We start from the raw sequence: 8,300 nt of genomic DNA on the forward strand, positions 1-8,300 counted from the left end.
ATGGATACTTGTCACCTGTGCCTGATCATGTGACTTGGTGTTTCCATGGTCCACTGTTATTTTCCTTCTTATGACCATAGTGTAGTTCACATGTTTAAGCAGGTATCGAAGACTGTCATCAAGTAAAGCAAGAGTGCCGTGACATGTGTTGTGTACTGCAATAGGAGGTAACACCCCCCCACACACACACCTAATGGGGAAATTGCCTAACTACCGGGGGCATCTACTTATGAGGGGGGATTAACCTACTGCACTTCTGCCCCTTCATTCTAGCAATCAGTAAGGGTCTCAGCACCTTTTCCCCACCCACACAATCTTCTAGCTTGTCACTATGACATATCAGAAGTTTGTCCAAATAATAGGAAACCTTTAAAAATGTTAATTAAAAATATAAGAAAACTTATAACTCACCCACTTTTCCCCATTTTTCAAATAAAAATTTAACTAAAAACAGCGAGACTTGGTATCACCCTGTGCGGAATGATCCGGACACTACCTGGAAGTAAAGACACAGACACAAAGATGTAAAAGGGCAAAAAAAGATATTTTATTTTAAGTTATAGGGAGAGTAATTTTACATGTATGACTGTGGGGGCTGTGAGGCTGAGATGATCCTGAGGAAGGCAAAAACCTGTAAGAGGGAAGAGTCAATTGTCCTCAAGGGGAAAAATTCCTTCCCGACCCCAAATGTGGCGATCAGAGCAAGTCCCAGGATCACAGCCGCTATCTATGTGTAGTGCATGTTTATGTGTATATATATATATGTGTGTGTGTGTAGTCGTCATGTGTCTGTGAGGTGCGATTCTTACCAGGCCTGTAGCGGAGAGTTCAGGGATAATAGCGCTGTGGTAAGATCACTGGTGTCAGTGGCCCCAGGGCTACAACAAGCAGCTATTATTCCTGAGCTCTCCAGGTGCCAGATGGTAAATACTCACCGGCTGCTCCTGGGGTGTAGAGGGTCATCAGGAGGTGGTGGTTTCTGATGCCAGCAGATGTGAATTTACTGTGCAGCGGCGGGAGGCGGTTAAAGGAGTCTTCGCCTCCTTTTTCTGATTTTAAAGGGGGTCCTCCTTTTCCCCATTTGAGGCAAATGAACCCCAATGATGTTAATGGCGCCTTATTTGCCTTTTGATGTTAAAGGAGTTATCTGGGGAGCTGAAAAGGCATTTCCTTTCCTCTCTCACCGGCATCTCACTTCCAGTTTGGTGACCTCTCATCCTGACAACTTCTGACCTGGCACAGAGGTGGCGGCTGAGGTGGGAGATCAGGTACTATGGTGTGATCACCACATGTGGGTGAAACCAGTCCCACCGGTAGTGGCCAATATATGCAGAATGATGGAATATAGTGTGTACATTGGCTACCACTGGTTTCACCCGCATGTGACAATCACAGCCCAGTACCTGCCCCACTGTCTCAGCCCGCTGCCTTTATGCCAAGTCAGATAGTGTAGAATGAGAAGATACCAAACCAGAGGAGAGACAAAAGGAAAGATAATGCCTTCTAGCTCCCTAGTTAACTGATCTAAGGGCGCCTCCTCCAGACCCCTCTAGGTGTTCTTAGAGTCTAGTCCTCCTATTTTTGATGGTAAAGGCGTCTCCTCCTTCCCCCATATGAGGCAAATCAATCCTCCTGATGTTAAGGGCCCCTAATTTGCCTCTAGATGTTAAAAGGGGTTATCTGGGGAGCTGAAAAGATATTTCCACCATTACCAGCATCTCACTTCCAGTTCGGACTCATCTCATTCCAACATCTTCTGACCTGGAAAAGGTCTGAGACAGTAGGTCAGGTACTATGGTGTAATCACCACATGTGGGTGAAACTCACCGCCAGCAGTGGTCAATGTACGCGCAATGTTGTGATGACATCGGCAACATTGTTTGTACATTGGCCGCCACTGGTTTCACCCGCATGCGACAATCACAACAAAGTACCTGGCCCACTGTCTCAGGCCGCCTCCGTTTTGCCAGATAAGAAGATAATGGTGTGAGAGGAGACCAAACCAGAAGTAAGACGCCGGCGAGGAAGGAAATGCCTTTTTAGTTACCAAGATAACCCCTTTAAGGGCACCTCCTCCAGACCCCTCTAGGTGTTGTGATTGTCTATTCCTCCTATCTCTGATGTTAAAAGGGGGCTCCTCCTCCCCCATGTGTGGTAAATGTATCCTCCGGATGTTATCGGCGCCCCATTTACCACTTAATGTTCCGGACGCCTCCTTCTCCAGACAGCTCCAGATGGTCGGGTGTCTTCTCCTCACTCTGGCGGGCCGGTGTTACCTAGATAGGATATATAACAAGCAATGTGTTAATAATGACAGGTTACATATATAGGCTCCATATGAATATACAGTTAGAATAAAAGTGATCTGAGGTGTGAAGGGATTTTGGGTACTCACCTTTACTCCTCCTTGGTGACGCAGCAGCAGCAGAACAGCGCCCGCAGTCTATAAGGGAAGGAGAAAAACCAGCATGACTTTCCTGAGATCAGACCCGTCAGCAGTGATGGGGAATAGACATTACACTGGAGAGAGAGGATTCAGTGCTATCCTAGTGGGTGAGATACAGGTAGCACCATATCACTTGTATGTCTGTATTATGTACATGAGGCCTTTCGTGGTTATTATATGTGACTGATAATATAATATATAGTGATGACATGAGGATATACAGTGCAGCAATAGAGGAGTGTTATCATGTAAGTGTATCATCCCTTATATTTACCTGGATAAGATGGATCTCCTCCTGCTGCTGCTTCTGCCGAGGAGAAATGACCAAGAAATGGAGGGAAATCAATTGTTAGTGTAAGGAAACCAGAATTTCTGAGCACATTATATAGAAGCAATGCTCTTTTACCAGCTCTACTAACACCTGCAGTAATATACTATTCACCATTACACACAATAGAAATTAGACTCCACCTGCAAATAGAGCGCCCCCCCCCCCCCCCATCCTCTCTCTATATACAGGATGGTAAATAACAATTCCTTGCATTCACAATGTTATAAGTTTTGTTTCATTACCTGGGGATCTCCACGGCCGTCCCTTGGTCCTCGTCGTCCTCCTCTTCTTCTCTGTGTGTAGAACGTAAACCATCTCATATATAAATATATCGTTATATTACACATTACATATTTTATTGTAAAGAAGGTGATTGCAATAGTAATGTAGTGAGCTGTACACTGCTCTATACAATAACCATATAGTACTGTATATTGCAGGTACAGCCAGCTAAAGTATAAAGTGTATGGGGACCTTAACAACTAAGTCCCAGTGTCAGCAGTTTGTAATGTGAATAAATGCTGTTAAAATAAATATGAAGATATGAAAAATATGATTCTATGTCTAACTAGAGCGCCCCCTATCCGGCCCTCCCACTGCTCCTCTCTCTATACAGGATGGGAAAAAAACAAACGTGTATTCAGAATACTATAAGCTTTGAGCCCTCACCTGGGGGGGGTCTGTAGCCTTGTCCTCTTCCTCGTCGACGTCGATTTCACTGTGTAGAGAGCATAAACAAGCTTTCATATATATATATATATATATATATATATATATATATACACACACACACACACACACATCCTGTCTTTCTGCCATTCTCTCTCTCTCTATAGTATAATAAAAAAAATAATTGTGTATTCACATACTTTAAGCTTTGAGCCCTTACCTGGGGATGTCCGCAGCCGCGCCATCTTCCTCGTCGTCGTCAATTTCACTGTGTAGAGAACATACACCAGCTTGTGTATATATATATATATATATATATATATATATATATATATACACTCACCGGCCACTTTATTAGGTACACCTGTCCAACTGCACGTTACCACTTAATTTCTAATCAGCCAATCACATGGCGGCAACTCAGTGCATTTAGGCATGTAGACATGGTCAAGACAATCTCCTGCAGTTCAAACCGAGCATCAGTATGGGGAAGAAAGGTGATTTGAGTGCCTTTGAACGTGGCATGGTTGTTGGTGCTAGAAGGGCTGGTCTGAGTATTTCAGAAACTGCTGATCTACTGGGATTTTCACGCACAACCATCTCTAGGGTTTACAGAGAATGGTCTGAAAAAGAAAAAACATCCAGTGAGCGGCAGTTCTGTGGGCGGAAATGCCTTGCTGATGCCAGAGGTCAGAGGAGAATGGGCAGACTGGTTCGAGCTGATAGAAAGGCAACAGTGACTCAAATAGCCAACCGTTACAACCAAGGTAGGCAGAAGAGCATCTCTGAACGCACAGTACGGCGAACTTTGAGGCAGATGGGCTACAGCAGCAGAAGACCACACCGGGGTGCCACTCCTTTCAGCTAAGAACAGGAAACTGAGGCTACAATTTGCACAAGCTCATCAAAATTGGACAGTAGAAGATTGGAAAAACGTTGCCTAGTCTGATGAGTCTCGATTTCTGCTGCGACATTCGTATGGTAGAGTCAGAATTTGGCGTCAACAACATGAAAGCATGGATCCATCCTGCCTTGTATCAACGGTTCAGGCTGGTGGTGGTGGTGTCATGGTGTGGGGAATATTTTCTTGGCACTCTTTGGGCCCCTTGGTACCAATTGAGCATCGTTGCAACGCCACAGCCTACCTGAGTATTGTTGCTGACCATGTCCATCCCTTTATGACCACAATGTACCCAACATCTGATGGCTACTTTCATCAGGATAATGCGCCATGTCATAAAGCTAGAATCATCTCAGACTGGTTTCTTGAACATGACAATGAGTTCACTGTACTCAAATGGCCTCCACAGTCACCAGATCTCAATCCAATAGAGCATCTTTGGGATGTGGTGGAACGGGAGATTCGCATCATGGATGTGCAGCCGACAAATCTGCGGCAACTGTGTGTTGCCATCATGTCAATATGGACCAAAATCTCTGAGGAAGCTTCCAGCACCTTGTTGAATCTATGCCTTGAAGAATTGAGGCAGTTCTGAAGGCAAAAGGGGGTCCAACCCGTTACTAGCATGGTGTACCTAATAAAGTGGCCGGTGAGTGTATATATATATATACACACATATACACAACCTGTCTTTCTGACGTTCCTCTCTCTATTCAGGATGGTAAAAAAAATAAACATGTATTCACAATGCAATAAGCTTTGAGTCCTCACCTGGATTTGTCCGCTGCCTCGTCCGCCTCCTCTTCGTCAGTCTCACTGTATATAGAACATAAACCAGCTTGTGTGTATAAATATATATAGACATTTATTAAGGCTGGTGTAAATCCAGCAGGACCTGTACCTACCGCAAGGCAGCTGCAGAAATCTAAAAGTGCTCCGCAGCAGGTGTAGGTTTCTGCCCTGGTTTTTCCCTGTTTTTCGGCACAAACCATGATAAATTAGTAGCAGATGGAGGCCACAGCTTTTTGTGCCTCTTTCTCAATGTGCTCAGGGGTGCACATATATAAATCTGCCCCATAGTTTTTGGGGATATGGGAATATACATACGTAAGGTTTTGAGCGGGGAACACAGATATAAATGGAATCATATTGTGATATCATGTAGATGGATGATTATATCTCTGCTGCTTCTTCATACTTACACGATGGTCTCCAGGCTCGGGATCCAACTGTGTAGTGGGTACTTGTCGTCTCTGTAACAGAGAACATAGGTTTGGTTAGGATGATTGTTACTTGGTCCCATTTGAAACTTTCAGAAAATGCTATTTATTGCCGCCTCTCTATATAACATTAATTCCATCACTGATATTTATTTGGGATCACTGCCAGTTGTCCCCTTAAGGATAGTTTAACACGTACTGGACCCGGCCCCTTTAACCCCCCGCTGGCCGGCGGCCCGCATGCCCGATCGCCCCCCTCGCACAGATCCCTCCCCTCCGCCCGCTTGCTTCATTGTGTGCTGTGAGGAGTTCTGATGTGGGCACGCGCTGATGCGCCCGCATCAGAACACTGCGTCCCGAAAGTTCATCTGCGGCCCGAAAGATCACTGCAGTAACGGCCGGGATGATCTTTTCAGAGACCGGCCGCTCCGTGACCCGGCCGGGTACCTGAACGGCCGGTCTCTTACGCCATGTGAACATGGCCTTAAGGTGCGTTCACACTACGGAACCCATGCGCATAACCCACCACATATTCCGCAGCTCGTCCCCCATCACCGTTTGTGCCATAGACTCCATTCTATGGTCGGGTGGATTCCACCATCAGCCGAAAGAATTGAAATGTCATTCTGGGCCACATATGATCACTGTTTATTCTATGCTTTTATGGGGTGAAGCAAGTAAAAAAACAAGTAGAAAAAAAAACTACTGTAAAAATGATTTATTTGACTTTATTACTGTTTTCATGTAGTGTAATTACCTGAATATCCACGGCGCCTCCATCACTTCCATCTTCCACCTATTACATGATAAAAAAAATTGCAGGGCGCATGTGCGCAGCTTGACGATGAGGACGCACCTCATGTGAGCTCCGCTCCGGCTGCAGCTATGCCGGCTTCCCTTAGCGCCGTCTCACGGCTCCTGAGCATTCCACCCTGACCTACCGATTGGGGACGATGTCCACAAGAACTAAGAAGACAAAGGGCAGACTTACACAGCGTCTCTCGCCTTCTATTCCCCACATCTTCAAGTCCATGCAGGCCTCACAGGACGGAGCTGGCGCCATCTTGGACACGCTGGCGGCAGCGGAGGAGGGGGAAGGAGAGGAGATTCTCACTGAACCGCTCGATGCACAATCTCTATACAGGTCCATGAAACAACTATTTAAGCATGAACTGCAAAAAGTCCTCACAGAATTTACCACCCAGGTTCAAGAGCTGGGCCAGCGAGTCTCCGATGCAGAACATAAGCTGGATGAGATTACAGACACAATAGAGGCTGATCACTTGGACTTTATTGAACATGGTGAAGGTTTGGACCTTATGGAATTAAAGCTTGAAGACCTGGAAAAAAGGTCACGCCGGGCGAATATACGTATAAGGGGCTTACCTGAGTCCTACATCGACCTTAAAGGTACAGTGACCACCTTGTTTACAGCTTTACTCCCCTCCTCCCCAGCGGAACTGTTCAGGATTGACAGAATCCATAGAGCCCTTAACAAGCCGCGCCAGGCTGATATTCCGAGGGACGTGATTCTGAAGCTCCACTATTCAGAACAAAGAGACCCTATAATGGCAGCTGCCAGAAATTTAGATACCCTGCCAGATCTCCCACCCTCAGTCCGTCTCTATACAGATTTGGCGCCATCTACTTTGGAAAGGAGACGGCAAATGCGTCCTATCACTTTGGCCCTTGTCAAGAATAATGTGAGATATCGTTGGGGCTTCCCTTTTTCTCTGAACTTTACTATTCATAATCATACTTATGTGGTCCGCACACTTCGTGATGCACGAGAAGCACTGCAGAAGGAAGACATCACGGTGGATGACCCTGACCCGCCACCATTGTCGCAGAGACAGACCCGTCCTACGAGATCCTGGACCACTGTGAAACCAGCCCCTAGAAGACGCTGTATCCACATAAGCCGTCTGTGACAGTTTTTGTTTTCAGTTTTCTGCCATTTGTCTTTACCTCTTGCCTCAGTATGGGTAGTAACCAGGCCCGCAGCCGGTTGCAGTTGGTGAACCATGTTGCCTACTATACCCTCGGGTATATCTGGATTAGGTTGGTTTGGTCCCAAACCACCAACCCTTCTGGTATCCATTTGTTTTATGTTTGTCAGTTTTTTGTGTTTTCCTGTTGTTGGTGTTCTTCTTTTCTCTTCTCCAGTTTTGTTTGTACCGGTATGTACCGTCCTTTTTCCTGTATATGTTGCTTTTAAGAGGTCCTTCTCTTGTGTAAGCTCCCCTGGTTATGTAGACTGTACTGGTGGCTGCGGTTTGTTCAACTCCAGCATTGCTTCCTCCCTTTACTAGATGTGTAGGGTATTGTCTCATAATGTAAGGGGGTTTAACTCCCCCACTAAGCGTAAAAAGGCATTCCGGGACTATTTGAAACATGCTCCTGATGTCATTGCTCTCCAGAAATGCCATTTTACCCCTACATCCTGTCCGAAATATTTTCACCCACAATACTCTACTGTCCGTATGGCTACTTATCATTCAAAAACTAGAGGTGTTATGTTTCTCCTGAGAAACTCCTTCCCTTTTTTAATTCAGGAGGAAATTGTAGACTCAGAGGGGCGCTACCTGATTCTGATGGGTACTGTATACGAGAAACGTATATGTCTGATTAACTCCTATGCTCCCACTGATGACCCTTTGGGTTTTTTTTCTAATCTTTGTAAGCATATTTCTACATTACAATATGACATGCTAATCTGGGCCGGAGATTTTA

General features: G+C 45.5%; 1 long non-coding RNA gene across 1 annotated transcript; it reads right to left on the bottom strand.

The window, feature by feature from the left end:
* Positions 1–2,201: 2,201 nt before the first annotated feature.
* Positions 2,202–2,756, bottom strand: LOC138793719 (uncharacterized). Its single transcript, XR_011363326.1, has 3 exons — positions 2,721–2,756; positions 2,396–2,443; positions 2,202–2,276 (listed from the first exon to the last, which is right to left on the bottom strand). It is a non-coding gene; the product is annotated as an uncharacterized lncRNA (long non-coding RNA).
* Positions 2,757–8,300: the final 5,544 nt, after the last annotated feature.

Source organism: Dendropsophus ebraccatus, chromosome 5 (assembly GCF_027789765.1).
Source record: "Dendropsophus ebraccatus isolate aDenEbr1 chromosome 5, aDenEbr1.pat, whole genome shotgun sequence".
NCBI classification, from domain to species: Eukaryota; Metazoa; Chordata; class Amphibia; order Anura; family Hylidae; genus Dendropsophus; species Dendropsophus ebraccatus.